Below are 16676 nucleotides of genomic sequence, written 5' to 3'. Positions count from 1 at the left end.
TCAAAAGATCTAATGCACAGTGTCATTTTGGAAGTGAAAAGAAAAGGAAAAATGAACCCAGCCACATTTTGCTAGTTTAGATACAACAATTTAGATGCTGGAGTGGGTAGGCTTTCCCTTCTCCAGGGGATCTTCCCAACCCAGGGATGGAACCCAGGTCTCCTGCATTGTGGCGGATTCTTTACCAGCCAAGCCACAAGGGAAACCCAAGAATACTGGAGTGGGTAGCCTATCCCTTCTCCAGGGGATCTTCCAATCCAGGAATCAAACTGGGTCTCCTGCATTGCAGGCAGATTCTTTATCGACTTAGCTATCAGGGAAGCCCTTAGATAGAGCAGACACCATATTTTCTCAATTTTTAGATATATTTTATTTTTTTCATTTTTAACTGAAGCATTTCTGAAATCAGAATATGTCTTACAATTGACATATACATAACTCTAATGCTCCTCTCCGTTTCCCAAGGAGATCTTGTTACGTTAGTAGTGTCTTATAATTGGAAATGTCTTCAAATGGAGGGGAAGCAGGGTTACCCATCTCATCGTAACTAAACAAACCCTCCTAAGAAAGAGCGCTGCTTCACCTGGGATCAGCTGTTGTGGGTTCAGGAATCTGCTAAGAGGTGACATAGAGTAGGAGCCCCCTTGATGTAGTCTCTTACTGCCCTCCGCAGCGAGTTCCATTGACTTGTCTTGGGTTATTCCTCAGCTCAGAGGTGGGAAATGGCAGACACATGGATATGTTGCAAACACATATTCTCTGGATGCCTTTTGGCATTGGCTTACTCTTCTGTATCAGGACCCATCGAGCTCTGAAACTGAAAACCTCCAGCAGTGTTCCTTGCCTACCAGATGTTACACAGATGCATTGCAAATTGTTATCAGAGCTCAAAAAAAGAGGAAAAGAGAGGGCTGTTGAAGCCTTGAGGGCATATGACACAGTAAACGGTGCATTTAATTTCAACTTAATGTGAGAGAGAATGTGCACTAGATTAAATATTATCTGATCATTAAAAACATATTTATGGAAGTTTAGCAACTTTTTCAGAGATGTGTGACTAATAACATAGAGTTGTGAGGCTTCGAAAACATATTTGTCTTAATCGACTGATGTTTAGTATGGATTACTGACTGTTAAATCAAAATAAAAGTTTTCACTTGAGATTTTGTATTTCATTTGTGACGGATTTGTCTTCATCCAGACACTCATATTGGAGACCCAGTTTGCCCATTAAAAAAGCCCACTCTAATAGAATCATAGAACTTCCATGTTGGGAAAGTTCTTAGAAATCCATTCTCCTTCCAGTTCTTTTTGGTGAAAGTAGTATCATCTGTTCTGAATTGCAGCTTTATTTTCTGAATAAATGTAGTATTACCACACCAGGGAAAATTTGGAAAAGGAAATGGGAAAACAATGTCAGCTGTATTCCCTTTATCCAAACAACTCCTTCTTTTTCACTTTCTGTACATCTGTGTGTGCTTTGTACACAGTGATAATTGTGGTATACATGTAAGTTATTTTTAATCTTCCTTTTTCATTCTTGTTATTTAGTTTTCATGACCACTGTGTTTAGTGACATAATACTAGTCTATGGAATGGCTATGCTGAAAAATACTGAACTATTTCCCAATGTTGAGGCATTCAAATTGCATCAAGTTGATCTAGATTGCCTGAGTATGAATCTTACTTCTACCCAGTGAACAACAATGAATTACCTAAAATTTCTCTATCTCAGCTTTCTCATCTGTAAAATGGGGATAATATTAGTATTTCCTCATAGAGTAGTTTTGAGCATTAAATGGTCAAACACATGTTAAAAGTATTCATAGTCAAGAGATTAATGTTTATGTATATTGGTATATCATGAGAGTTAGACAAATGGAAAGGAAGTCTCAAACATTATTTCTTTTGTGCAAGCATCCTATTTTTTTAAAAAAATAAAATTTATATAAAATAAGGATTAGTGAATAAGTGGTAAAAAAAAAAAACAAAAACAGGAAAGCAAACAAAACAAAACAAAACAAAAAAACACCAAAAAGTAAGCATTTCAAACTGGCTCATAATGAGTGCTCCATCAGTGTTAGCTGTTATGTTGATAAGTGAATCAGCTATGAATACACTGATACATATTCCTTCCCAAAATGTTAAAACATGTCCTTCAGGGGGATTCCCAAGCCATTTTCATAAAAGCTCATGCAGATAGTGATACATACCCTTTTAAAAAATTTTCAAAATCAAATAATCAGTTGCCTCCTTAGATCACTTCACTTTGGAGTGACTTTAGTTATTGGGAGTGTCTTTTTCATGTTTGATCCAGATGGGCCTCCCGCTGAATCCCATACAATGATTAGAGTCAGTCTTTGCCATAGTGCAGATTATTGCATGTCAATGCCCTAATCTCAGAACATGACCCCTGGGACACTAGTTACCCCCCAAATTCAAGCCATCAAAGCCATGCTGACTCCACCCACAAAATGCATCTTAAAACCAACTGCTGATCTCCTCTTTCCTCACCACCACCCTATGCTAAGCGTGCTCATCACCTCCAGCCCTGGTTATAGCAGCAACCTCCTAACTGGTTCTGCATCTGCTCTTGGCACATGGTCACCAGTCGGAGCACAAAATATGTGATGTAAATCCCTTTTATAGCTTCCAGTTTCTTAAACTAACATCTAATAGTGCTATAAAGAACTTTGCCTGAATCTTCCCGCATCTCTCTTTCTCCTCATCTCTTTGATCCTTGTCCCTTCTTCACCACAATCCAGCCATGCTGGTTTCTCCTCAGGTATCCCAAGGTCTTTCATGGGTGAGGGGCATTTGTAACATTGTCCCCTCTGCCTGGAAATCTGTCTCTATCCTTAGCTTAGCCAGCTTCTCCTGTCCTTCAGTTCAGTTCAGTTCAGTCGCTCAGTCATGTCCGACTCCTTGCGACCCCATGAATCGCAGCACACCAGGCCTCCCTGTCCAATACCAAATCCCAGAGTTCACTCAAACTCATGTCCACAGAGTCAGTGATGCCATCCAGCCATCTCATCCTCTGTCGTCCCCTTTTCCTCCTGCCCGCAATCCCTCCCAGCATCAGACTGTTTTCCAATGAGTCAATTCTTCACAGCAGGTGGCCAAAGTACTGGAGTTTCAGCTTTAGCATCATTCCTTCCTAGGAACACCCAGGGCTGATCTCCTTTAGGATGGACTGCTTGGATGTCCTTGCAGTCCAAGGGACTCTCAAGAGTCTTCTCCAATACCACAGTTCAAAAGCATCAATTCTTTGGTGCTCAGCTTTCTTCACAGTCCAACTCTCACATCCATACATGACCACTGGAAAAAACATAGCCTTGACTAGACGGACCTTTGTTGACAAAGTAATGTCTCTGCTTTTCAATATGCTGTCTAGGTTGGTCATAACTTTACTTCCAAGGAGTAAGCGTCTTTTAATTTCATGGCTGCAATCACCATCTGCAGTGATTTTGGAGCCCCCCCAAAAATAAAGTCTGACACTGTTTCCGCTGTTTCCCCATCTATTTCCAATGAAGTGATGGGACCAGATGCCACGATCTTCGTTTTCTGAATGTTGAGCTTTAAGCCAACTTTTTCACTCTCCTCTTTCACTTTCATCAAGAGGCTTTTTAGTTCCTCTTCACTTTCTGCCATAAGGGTGGTGTCATCTGCGTATCTGAGGTTATTGATTTTTCTCCCAGCAATCTTGATTCCAGCTTGTGGTTCTTCTAGCCCAGCATTTCTCATGATGTACTCTGCATAGAAGTTAAATAAGCAGGGTGACAGTATACAGCCTTGACATACTCCTTTTCCTATTTGGAACCAGTCTGTTCTCCTGAAGTGTGTCTTCCTTAAGAAGGTCTTTTTGGAAACTTCTATATACAATATGCTTATCTGTTTTACTCTATCAGAGTACCTTGCAAAGTACTGTTTAACAGTGTAATCATATGTTTATTTGTGTGTTTGTACAACCGCTCACTGAAGTAATAATTTACCAGGTGAAATGCATTTGTGAACTGACCTTGTTAGTCAAACCTGAACCTGAGTTCAGACAAACAGTGATCATAGATAATCTACCATCATCTATTTTGTGTGCCTAGAATTGGAAAGAAATAATCTTGTTAATGTTTGTTGAACATGTATTCCAGACCCTGTTCTAATAATTTTATTTGTACAGTTTCATTGCCTAAGCAACAAACATTAACACTGCCCCATTTTACACATAGAAGAGACTGTAAAGGGCCCCAGGTCTCATGACAGAAAAGCGGCAGGGCCAGGATTTGAACCCAGGCTAGCTCTGGTGACCGTCTTCCTACCACCACCACTCTGGAGAAATAGACTTTTGAGGTCCATAGTTTTGATTTAGGAAGGAAAAACTCAAAAAGCACATGAAACACTCCATTTTTCACAAAATATGAAGATAAAACAGACATTAAATGAACCTTTTCAGAGTAAACTATTACATGATTTTAAGTGATATTATTATCCCCCCCAAAAGAAAATGTAAGAGACCAACATGTCAGAAAAGGAAGCAAACACTGCCAGGTGGTTTATAAATGACTCCATGGAAGGACCGGCTGCAATAATGACACATATAATGCGTGTTTCTGTATGCATCTATTAACTATACCGTGTATATGTGTGTGTTTGGGTGTGTGTGGGTGTGTGTGTGTGTGGGGGTGGGTGTGGGTGTGTGTGTGTGTGAAAAACGCTACTAAAATGAAGGAGACATACACACGTTCCGAAAATATATACATCTTTGGTACTTTTCCTCTTTTTAATAGCTCTTTCTTCCATTTGTAAAAATACGACATGCTTATTTAATTGATCAAAACGTTTCCAAATGTTTAATCCTCATGTACTATCAGCATCTCGAGTAGAGAAGCTATCATTGTTTCATGGTAAGAAATCTGAAGGCACCTGCCTGAAGTGAGTCCCATGGGAGAGTGAGAAGTAGTCTCTGAAGGCGCAGAGACAGAGAGAAATGGCGCAAATCAGGCAGACTTCAGAGTCAGAGCCATCGGAGTCCACACCACACACGCCAGCTGTAGGGCCTCTTTCTTTAACCCTTCTGACTAGTTTCTTCATTTGGACAACCGGTTTTTAATGCCTAGATTGCAGGACTTTTGTGACGATTCAGTAAGATAATGTCTTAGATGCAACTGAGTCGGAATAAGCATGTACTTTTTAGCTGTTTAACACGTGAGTTTTTTTTTCTCCTCACCGTCCTGGCCCCTGTCTCCTTTTCTTCTGGCTCATCATTCCAGAACAGCTCAACTGAGATGATGTAATGCTTCAATTGCCTGACCCGGTCCTGCTGTGGGATCACGGCCACAGCTTTGCTTGATGAAAGCACTACATAAATAAGCATCCTGGAAATGCTGACATAACCTCAGTTGCCATCAGGTGACACCTTGGGAGAAAAAAAAGATGGGTGTCTTGATCTCAACTTATAACTCTAGAGAAAACCGGACACGGGCACAGCTTCATGTCCTGGGCATCCCTGAACTTGCAGGTGTTAGTTAAACTCAAGGCCCGTTGTATCACGTCCACAAGATAAAACATGCAATCAAGAGAAAACTCTGTGGATGGATCTCTCTTTTAGTTCAATTGCAGTTCCTTCTGACTCCCGTTTTATTTCCTGAGCATGTTTGGAGAAGGAAGGAATGAACAGAGTTTGGAGGGAAGGTATTGAAGTTCAAGTCCCCACTTTGTAACTTGCTGACTCAGTGATTTAAGTCAAATCAGCTTCTTTTTCTAGGCCTCAGTTCTCTATGAATGGAGAATGATTGCCTGTTTCTAGGGCTTCCATCAGGAGCAGACTCAAAGCTTCCTCTGGAAAAGAAGGTGGTGCGTTCTTTTCTTACTCATGTGATTTTATCAGAGATTTGTCCAAGTTGGGTTGATCCTGTGAATGCCCAGGTCCTTGGGTTTTACTGGACAGGCCCTGGAGGCCTCTTTCCACCAGACCTCTGACCTCCATAGCACCCTTAGACCCTTTGGGAGAGGGCTTGTGGGACTTCTGCCTTTGGACACAGTTATACTGACGTGTTCTCTGTCAACCACGCCATCTGTCTGTAGCTTTCTTGGCCTGACGCAGGGATCATACTGCATAGACATGGGGGAAGCCCTAATTAAGAGCCCTGGGGTGCTAAGGTGGCATGTGGCAGAATGCATCTTGTCTTGAGCATGCCAGCAGTAACAAGCTAGGAGTTAAATCCTAGACTCAGCTCTCACCTTTCTCTGTGGATGGGGACCAGGGTGGGATGATGCTGAGATGCAGGAAGGTACTCCAGAGTCAACCTGAAGGGATTTGTGACCTTAGGCAAGTCATTTCATCTCTTTAGTCTTCAGTTTGCTTTCTGTAATATTGTACTGAAAGTCACCTACCCCTTAAGATCAGGTATCAATACATAGCCGCCTTTAGAATAGCATTTGTGTTAGGGGAAGCATACTGATTGAAACCGCCCACCCTGGCCAGGCACCATAGTAACCATTTTCATGAGTTGTTTTGTGACAGGAGATCCTGATAAGGAATACGGAACTAATAAGCCATCACCAACCAGAAGAGTTCAGGAAAGGTCTAAAGGAGACACCGCGTGTCCGTCCACTTCCCGGAATCCCTCTCGCTAGCATCCATCTTGGCTGAGTGATGCGTGCGCCACCAGGAAAGACTCTGAATTAGAATGATTGGCCAAAGACCACCTGGAAACTAATTCCATCACCATAAAACCCGAGACTGCGAGCCACGGGCAGAGCAGTTCTCCTGGGTTCCCTTACCCTGCTGCTCTCCACCCGGTCGCCCTTTTCCAATTAGATCTCTTGCTTTGTCAGCACATGTGTCTCCTCGGACAATTCATTTCCGAGTGTTAGACGAGAGCCCAGTTTTGGGCCCTGGAATGGGTCTGCCTTCCTGCACCATTTGCATCAGGAAACTCAATGAGTGATAGCTTATAACTAAGAGCTACCACATGGGCAGGCCCCGGGTACCGTGCACTCTCTGGGCTAAGCCTTTGAATCGCTTGTCCTCTTTACGCCTCATATCATAAAGGTGGCTCTCCCCAGCCTCGTTTTACAGATGAGAAAGTAGAGGATAAGCCAAGAGAGATGGCATCCCTGACCAAGGTCTTCTAAGCCCACTTCTCCTTGGTCTGATTCCAAAGCCTTGGTTCTGAACTCCCTAAGCCACATGTGGTGGGACAATACATATATTTTCATACATAAAACGGTATTAGTAGACATCTATTGATATTTTAAGTCCTTCTAGTATATTCATATATTTAATCTTCATGATAGATTTTTGAGGTAAGAGACATTATCTTCCCCATTGTGCATATGATGCAATGGACAGGATTGAAAAGGTTGTATGAGGCAGCTTGAAGGCTTGGGGCTTTTTTTTTTTTTAATCTATAATTTATTTAATTAAATTCAGTGTTTTCCAAGTGTGTTCAATGGAGTACTAATTTTTAAGTTCCTGTGTAAAAATAAAGGCTTCTAATGCAAACATGTTTTGCAAATTCAGCCCAGGAAAGTCCCCTCCTGGAGATTCATAATATGTATTTGCATATCAAAGGAATGGAGTAACCGGGTAGGGAGGAAACCTGCTAAACTTTGTTTAACCCAGTGTTTCCCAAATGGATTTCACCTGAGGGATCTTTCACCCCCTTCCCTCCTGCCTCACACACCTGCAAACATCTGTCAACATTCCACAAAGCCTTTTGGCAAAGTTCATTCTAATTCAACTCAACCTACATTCACTGAAGGTCAGGTCTGTGCCCATCCTCTCTTTACTGGGCTTTAAAGACACGTGGGAGAAGGTTTTTTTTTTTTCCCCTGCAAGTTCATATTCTCCAAGTTCTTGGTAGGAGAGAAAAAAAAAGCACAATAAATATTTAGGGAACAATTCAAATATTAAGTTAGATGGTTGATGCTGGAGAGACAGCAGTGGTAGAGAAGGAGAGCAGCCTGGATGGAGGAAGGGTTTAGCTGAACCATGCAGAAGGAGAACCTCAGACTGATTTGCAAAAGTAAGACTGAGAAACCTCCCCTTATCAAACAGACACTAACTTAACACTAGAAGGGAAAGCCCATTTCTAGGACTAGGTAGTTTCTCACTTAGAGTAACAGTTTTTGCAAGAATTGTCATATTAACTGCTTATTGTTATTAGGATTATATTTACCATCATTAAATTAGATGATAGTTGTAAGAGTTAAAATATCTCTGAGCAAATTCTGAGTTTGAGTTCATCCAGGACCGCCTCAAGCCGTATGGCTCCTATAGGCTTCTTAACCCATTCTTATCATGTTTACCATGCCCTATTTTGATGGACAAAACAGACTGTCTAATAAGAGAGACATGTGAGTAGTACAATCACCCATAATCTCCCCCCTTTTCAATGTTCTGATTCTTCATCCTTATTGCTTCTGAGCTGCCATCACTTTAGAACCATTGGCCTTTTCATGGAAACCTTGTCTCCCTATTAATTTCCCAACATACTCAGTTTTCTTTTTGAAAGCTTGGTGAGTTAAATGACGATCTTTGGTTGGGTGAGCAGGAGAAGGAAGGGTGTCCCAAACAGTGGGTGGAGTAGAAGCGAAGGCTGGGAGGTGGGAATGAGCACACGTCCAAGAGCCTGGAGAGCGAAGTCTAGCCTGCTGCTGCGGGTGTGTGTGAGTGCAGGCTGGGATGCCCGCTTCGCTTTGTTGAGCTGCTGAGTGCATAGCAGCATCTCAATGCCTTTCCCTGCTTCCCTGTCATTGCCTCCCTCTCTGACACATGGGCCCAATGCAGCTCCTTTCTCTGGCTGTATGTTCATCCCCCTGGCTTTCTGGTGGTTGTTGTTATCAGAATCAGGCTCCGTGGTAGAGTTCCAATCACATCCTGTCTCATCTTTTCCTCACCAAGCTAACTGATTCAAGTATTCTGTGGAACTTTGGAACTAAGTGGCTGAAACTTTGAACCAAGCTCTGTGGCTTAGAAGTCATAGTCCTTATTTATTCAACAATTACTGAGTGTCTGCAGCACAGCTCGTGTAATATATATCCAACATTCAGAAAACGAAGATCATGGCATCCGGTCCTATCACTTCATGGCAAATAGATGGGGAAACAGTGGAAACACTGTCAGACTTTATTTTGGGGGGCTCCAAAATCACTGCAGATGGTGACTGCAGCCGTGAAATTAAAAGACACTTATTCCTTGGAAGAAAAGTTATGACCAACCTAGACAGTATATTCCAAAGCAGAGACATTACTTTGCCGACTAAGGTCCATCTAGTCAAGGCTATGGTTTTTCCTGTGGTCATGTACGGATGTGAGAGTTGGACTGCGAAGAAGGCTGAGTGCTGAAGAATTGATGCTTTTGAAGTGTGGTGTTGGAGAAGACTCTTGAGAGTCCCTTGGACTGCAAGGAGATCCAACCAGTCCATTCTGAAGGAGATCAACCCTGGGATTTCTTTGGAAGGAATGATGCTAAAGCTGAAGCTCCAGTACTTCGGGCACCCCATGCGAAGAGTTGACTCATTGGAAAAGACTCTGATGCTGGGAGGGATTGGGGGCCAGAGGAGAAGGGGATGACAGATGATGAGATGGCTGGATGGCATCACAGACTCGACGGACGTGAGTCTGAGTGAACTCCGGGAGATGGTGATGGACAGGGAGGCTGGCGTGCTGCAATTCATGGGGTCACAAAGAGTCGGACATGACTGAGCGACTGAACTGAACTGAAATGAGTGCTTAATAGCACTTTTCTGGACACTAGAGACGCATGTGAAGATTTCTGCCTCCTAGAACATAGAGAATTAGCCCATGTTTCTGACATGGTATGACAAATATAACAGAAAATACACATAACATGAAATAGGAAAGTTACAATGAAGGATTCTGTTGGGATGGATATTGAAATTTATGTAGGAGTTCATATGTTATTGAGCCTCAGAAGGTGAAGAAGGAGAGTGAGTGTCAAGAAAATGTCCTCTCAAAGCACCTCCTGTGTGGGAGAGAGAGAGTAGAGTAGGCCTTGCAGCTAACTGTCTTGAGTTCAAAATCCTCCTCTGTTAGTTATCAGCTGTGGAATCCCTGACTGGGGGTGATTCTTGGTGTCCTCAGTCTTCTGACCTATACAATTAGAATAGCAATGCTGTTAATCCCATAGCTTTGCAGTAGAGAATAAAAATGAGTAGATGCACTATAGCAGTTGGAACAGGGTCTGGCCCATAATAGGATTTGAATGAATGCTGGTCAGCACTGTTAAATTTAGGAATTTATTAAAAGTTTTGCCATGTGCCAGCCACATTCTAGGGGTTGGGATAGTACAAAGAATAGGACATAAAAGATCACTGATCTTTGGTTTATATACACTATTTAGGAAAGATAGAAAATAAAGAAAATATTTAAAGGTAATTTTAAGTGATGTTAAGTACTATGAAGAAAAAGAAGGTGCTGTGATGGGATAGTTGTTTAGGTGCATCAGAGAGGGTTTCCTTGAAGATGTGACTTTTGAACTTGACCCCAGTATTGAGAAGGACTATTTGAAGATGAAAAAGCAGGCTTAAAACTCAAGATCATGGCATCTGGTCCCATCACTTCATGGCAAATAGACGGGGAAACAATGGAAACAGTGAAAGACTTTATTTTCTTGGACTCCAGAATCACTGCACATGGTGACTACAGCTATGAAATTAAGACGCTTGCTCCTTGGAAGAAAAGCTATGACCAACCTAGATAGCATATTAAAAAGCAGAGACATTACTTTGCCAACAAAGGTCCGTCTAGTCAAAGCTATGGTTTTTCCAGTAGTCACATATGGCTGTGAGAGTTGGACTTATAAAGAAAGCTGAGCACCGAAGAATCGATGCTTTTGAACTGTGGTGTTGGAGAAGACTCTTGAGAGTTTCTTGGACTGCAAGAAGATCCAACCAGTCCATCCTAAAGGAGATCAGTCCTTGGTGTTCATTGGAAGGACTGATGCTGGAGCTGAAACTCCAATACTTTGGCCACCTCATGAGAAGAGCTGACTCATTTGAAAAGACCCTGATGCTGGGAAAGATTGAAGACAGGAGAAGAAGGGGACAGAAGGACAGAAGATGAGATGGTTGGATGGCATGACTGGCTGGATGGACATGAGTCTGAGCAAGCTCCAGGAGTTGGTGATGGACAGGCAAGCCTGGGATGCTGCAGTCCATGAGGTCGCAGAGAGTCGGACATGACTGAGCGACTGAACTGAATTGAACTGATTTTAAGATCTGGGTACCGAGGTTTGTAGGAAGAGAGACCACAAGGGCAAAGGTCTCAAGTGAGAGCAGTCTTTCCATACAGAAGAATAAAAAGGAGGTCAGCACGGCTGAGGTCAAATGGGCAGAGGTGGGGGAAGGTGTGATGATAGGTGAGAGTGGAATAGCTCGCAGGGCCCCACAAGGCAGGGCCTGCGGCACACAGTAAGGGACTTGGTTTTTGTTCCGCGTCACAGAGTCAGCTATTGCAGAGCTGAGTGAGAGCTGGGACTGAAATGAACAGCATACATGACTATTTCTGAGTGTTAATATTCACTAGACCTGAGGAACGAATACGTTGTCCTTGTTACTCACTGGCCCACTGGGTCCCAGAGGCCCTGCAGAATTCTCTCTTCTGCCTTCCAGAATAGACCTTTTCCCTTAATTAAAGTGAAAATTTTGTAACCATCGCTGTCAGTTTAGCCCTGACTTCCTGACTTATCACACTATACAGGGGAGAAAACAAGGAGTTATTGTTGCAAGAGAACCGTGCCTTTCGCTCTTCTGTGACCACAGTTGCTATCCCGTTGAGTTAGCCAAGTGTGATGTAGGGAAAGGCCTGGCCGTGGGAGACGTTTCCTCCATCCATCAGCCAAGGGCTTGGCAAGCAGCCGATGCCATAGCTCAAGGAGGGACTGGAGATGATTTAATTGGAGTGTTGACAGAGTTGTGGGAATGGGTAAGGGCCCCACCGAGGCTGGTAGGGCAGGTGGGGGCTGACAGCAAAGGGGAGCTTTTCTCACCCGGCCCTGATGAAACAGGAGCAGGCAGTGGGGGGGGGGGGGGGGGCGGGGCAGGCAGAGGCTTAGCTACAGGAAAGGTCCGCTGAGCAGAGCCCAGGCTATAACAGAGTCATGTGGCCTCAGCAGAAGTGGAGCCAGCAAGGAGCGAACAAGGAGAGTAAACACCTGACTTTCCTTCTCTCCATTCCTGATCTCCTGACAAGGTCTTCTGCTGGGAGAACCCATTAGAAGCTAAAAAGCCAGAGAATTGTGGCAGGCCGAATATTGTTCCTTAAAGATGTCTATGTCCCAATCCTCAGATGTGTGAATATGTTAGGTTGCATGGCAAAAGTTGTGCTTGGAATCAAGTTGCCAATCAGCTAACCTTAAGGCAGGGACATATCCCTCATCTATTACCTGTGTGAGTCCAGTGTAATCAGAAGATTCCATACAAATGGAAGACGAAGCAGAGGGAGAAAACTGTGGTGTGAGAAGGACGCCTCTTAAATTTAATTGAATTTTAATTGAAATTGAAAGGGGCTGAGAAATGTTGATAGAAACTGGAAGCATCAAGGAAACGAATTCTCCCCAGAGCCTCCAGGAGAAACAGAGCCCCGATGACACCTTGATGTTAAGTGAGATCCATTTCAGAACTCTGTCCTCCAGAGCTTTAAGAGAATACATTCTTGCTGACTCTAGCTACCAAGTTTGCGATAACTGGTTACAGCAGCCACAGAAAAACTACACAGGAGCCTAGAAACAGCACAGCGTAAAAGAACAGAGCGAAGTTAGAGCGGGCAGAGAGTGTATCTGAGGGTACAGTGGAGAATATTCTGCACGCCTGGGTCCATGTCTTGGTTCTTTCCTTGCTCTGGGGCTTTGGTGAAGCCACTTCCCTCGCCCGGGCCTTCATTTCTTCACCTGTGAAACACGGGCCAACATACCTACTGCACTGGGTAGTTGTGAAAGGTCAGATGTGAAAGTGCAAGTTGGACATCTGAAATATAATGGCCACGGGAAAAATGACTCAGTGCAAAATCTCCACTTGAGGCATTCCCGAGTTAAAAACTTTGTACCTCTTGCTGACGTGATTTTCCCATTACGACTTTTCTTTCAATGTGAAAAATTAGGGCATGTCTCTAAAGCATACTTCCCCATGGGGCCTGGAGCTGTCCTGGCTGGGTTATAAATTTTTTTCTTTCAATGCAAAAATTTATGGCTCTTTTTGGAAAAGATAGGTTGCAACAAGCATTCACATAATCATGTACCCAGACACACATTGCGTGTTCTAGAAAATGAGGCTGCCCATGAGAGACATAAATAGAGGAGCTCATGATTTTTTAATCACACATCCCACAAACCAGTCTAACACCTCTTGTGCGTGCAGGCACCACACACATTCACATTAATTTCTCCCATAAAGGGGCACCCAAATGATTGAGCCTGCCAACTCCCTCTGAAGCATACAGATGTAAAGACCTTAAATGTACATACACCCTTTGCCGTCACTGGACCCACAATGAATTTCGAGGCCAAATAAATGCTTGACACCCACAGAAAAGTGTCTCCTGTATGACAGTCAGAAGGAAAAGTCAAATTACTTTTCATGACTTTCAAAATGGCTCGAGGAAGACAAGTTGGTTTATGTATTAAATTTATCTGGAATTTACATTTTGATTGGCCAACAGTCTGGGCAAATTCCACAGTAACCTATTGATCTGACAGAGACTTTTGACAGCTCTGAACAATTGCTAAAATGGCTTTTAAAACCCAGACGGCGAGAGCTGGAGAAATTTTCCCAGTGAGCCATCTCATTCATCTTCTCTCCACCCCCCCCACCTCCCCCACCAGCCCTGGGGTGGCTTTTTATAAAGCAAATGGAGACATATTTTCAGAGACGCAAGATGAACATCCTCCTGGAGTTTCCCTCCGTTGCTTCTCCTTCTCTTGCCTCCACACGTGCTTCCTCTCACCCTTGATCACGTTTGCAGGCTCTCTTCCTCCTCGTGAAATCCACAGTCGGTTCAGAGCTCGCTTGCTTGAGGCTGATGGAGATGATAAGTGTGTCTCCAGGTTTCCAGGCTGGCATCTTTCTAAAGTACGCCCTCGTCTCTGTAACCCAGCTTCAGATACTGAGCCAGGAATCATCCCGATTTCTCTGCCTTCTGTCTGAAACATAATCTATCATCTAAGAATTTTGTATCTTTCCCAACCAATATGACTTGTTAACAGTGTGTGTCTGTATCAATTATTTCTCCCTTATCGTCTCTGCCTTGGATCACTGTGGTTTAATTCAAAGAAATATAAGCACCTACTGTCTTCAGGCTATTGCTGAAAGGAAGGTGCAGATAAAGATGAAGCCTTTTAGGAGATTATGATGTAATAAAGCAACGATTCTCAAATGTGGTACCCAGACAAGCAGCCATCAGCATTACCTGGGAACTTGCTAGATATGTAAACTCTCAAACCAGATCCCAGACCTACTGAATCAAAAATTCTGGATTTTGTGTTTCAACAGAGCTCCCATGTGGTTCTAATGCAAGCTAAAGTTTGAGAATCAGAGTTATATAGTATTTGAGACATGCACACAAAGCTGATATTGATTTCTGTAGTAAAACTGACAGCATAGTGCTAAATGGGGAGTCAAGAGGAAACCTTGATAAACTTCATGAGGCAGTTAAAGAGAATTTGGGGGACAGCAGGGGGGCTTTACAGAGGAGAGAGCCTCGTATTGCGCTTCAAAGAAGGGTCTAGAGAACCTTCCGGACCAAGGATACAGGGGAGCAGAGGAATGATCCCAGGATGGCAAATGTCTAGCCCTGGGACTGCCCTTTTCCATGCTCTGCTCATGACAGACATTACTAATATATCATGCTATGTTTTCCTGCTGAGAGCTGGTAATGGTCTTAGAAGACTTTCTAAACACATTTCTCTAGGTAGCCAATAGCAATCAATTAGAGTTGGCAGAGATTTGCTTGTTTCCTGTTTCTGGAGAGAGTCAGCAAACTAAAGGAATGTTCAAGCAATTGACCTCCTATTGGGGGCACCCAGGGGATTAACTTTCAATAGGTAAAATTGCACAGGGCCTTGAATGCCAACTCAGAGCTTGAGCTCGTTTCCGTGTGCGAGAGGGGAACCATTAAGGATTTCATCTAGAAAAGTGATATAATCAGGACTGTTTAATGATTAGGCATTTTGCCTTCTACTCTCTGTAGATAGTATCTTCCCAACTTGGCTGCCCATCAGAAGCACTTGGGGAGCTTTAAAAACTCTGAATGCCCAGACCATACCCAGGACCAATTAGATTAGAATCTCTGGGGATGTGATCTGAGCACATTTTTAAATCTCCCCAGGCAATTACAGTGGGCAGCCAAGTTAAGGATCCAGTTGTTTAGATTATAAATTTATTGAAGTGGAGATCCTCTGTTATCCATCCATTTCTATATCGTACATCAGTCCAGTACAATGTCTTCGATATCGCAGAGGCTCAGTCCATCAATGCCTGATTGCTGTGCCCTCTGTGTAGAATTGCCTGCCTTTCTCAGAAAGCTTTTGAAACAGGCACAAGCCAAACATTATGAAACCATAGCAGATTTTTCACCCTACACTTAAGTAGTTGGATACCCTGCTTAGAAAACCAATGGCCCCAGAGTTTACCAGAGGTGAATAGGTCATGCTTCTCTTTCTATTCCTGCTGGAATGGCTCATGGAGAGTGTGAAACACAGCAGAACTGGGTGAAGGGTCAGAGAGGTGAATGCATTTTAATGAGTGGGAAAGATTACGTGAATGGACAGATAGAAGACTGGAGGAGAGCTCTTACCTGGGAGCTCAGTGTCATTTACTCTGTGTTCTGCTCTTTGTTGCTTTGTTTCCGTATCCCAGATCTCATGGTTTACTGTTGAATTACTCATTTCTCCCTTACAGCTTCTTTTAATGCTTTTCTCCCCAAAGAGATAATTCCACCTTTGAGACTCCCCACGGTAGAGTTTTACTCTAAATCTGTATTCCTCTTAGGGAAGTTGGTGCCCCCCAGAATGCTCTTTCATGCTTATCTGCTAGAGTCTACTTCTATAAACCCCATTTGATATGTTTCCTCCCTGACACCCCAAGACAGATTTAGGGGCCTGCACAGCAATGACCTTTATCAAAACAGTGAGATGATTTTCCTGTTTTCCTCTCCCTTTCATACTCCTGATTATAAGAGTAATATGTGTTCCTTTACATACATACATATATATATATATATATATATATATAGAAAGACGTTTTTAAAACCCTAAAAATCTCTTTGTAAACCTGTGTCTCAGACAAAATTACTGACAATGGTCTGCTGCTGCTGCTGCTAAGTCGCTTCAGTCGTGTCCGACTCTGTGTGACCCCATGGACGGCAGCCCACCAGGCTCCCCGGTCCCTGGGATTCTCCAGGCAAGAACACTGGAGTGGGTTGCCAGTTCCTTCTCCAATGCATGAAAGTGAGAAGTGAAAGTGAAGTCGCTCAGTCGTGTCCGACTCTTCGCGACCCCATGGACTGCAGCCCACCAGGCTCCTCCGCCCATGGGATTTTCCAGGCAAGAGTACTGGAGTGGGGTGCCATCGCCTTCTCCGGTGTAGTGCTCACAAAGTTGGTTTTCGGTGTATGTGTATGCTAACTTATTTGAGGCGGTAATTTACATCATTAGAGGTGCG

Source organism: Capricornis sumatraensis, chromosome 6, assembly GCF_032405125.1.
Source record: "Capricornis sumatraensis isolate serow.1 chromosome 6, serow.2, whole genome shotgun sequence".
In the NCBI taxonomy this organism is placed as follows: Eukaryota; Metazoa; Chordata; class Mammalia; order Artiodactyla; family Bovidae; genus Capricornis; species Capricornis sumatraensis.
Note: the sequence above shows the minus strand (reverse complement) of the source record.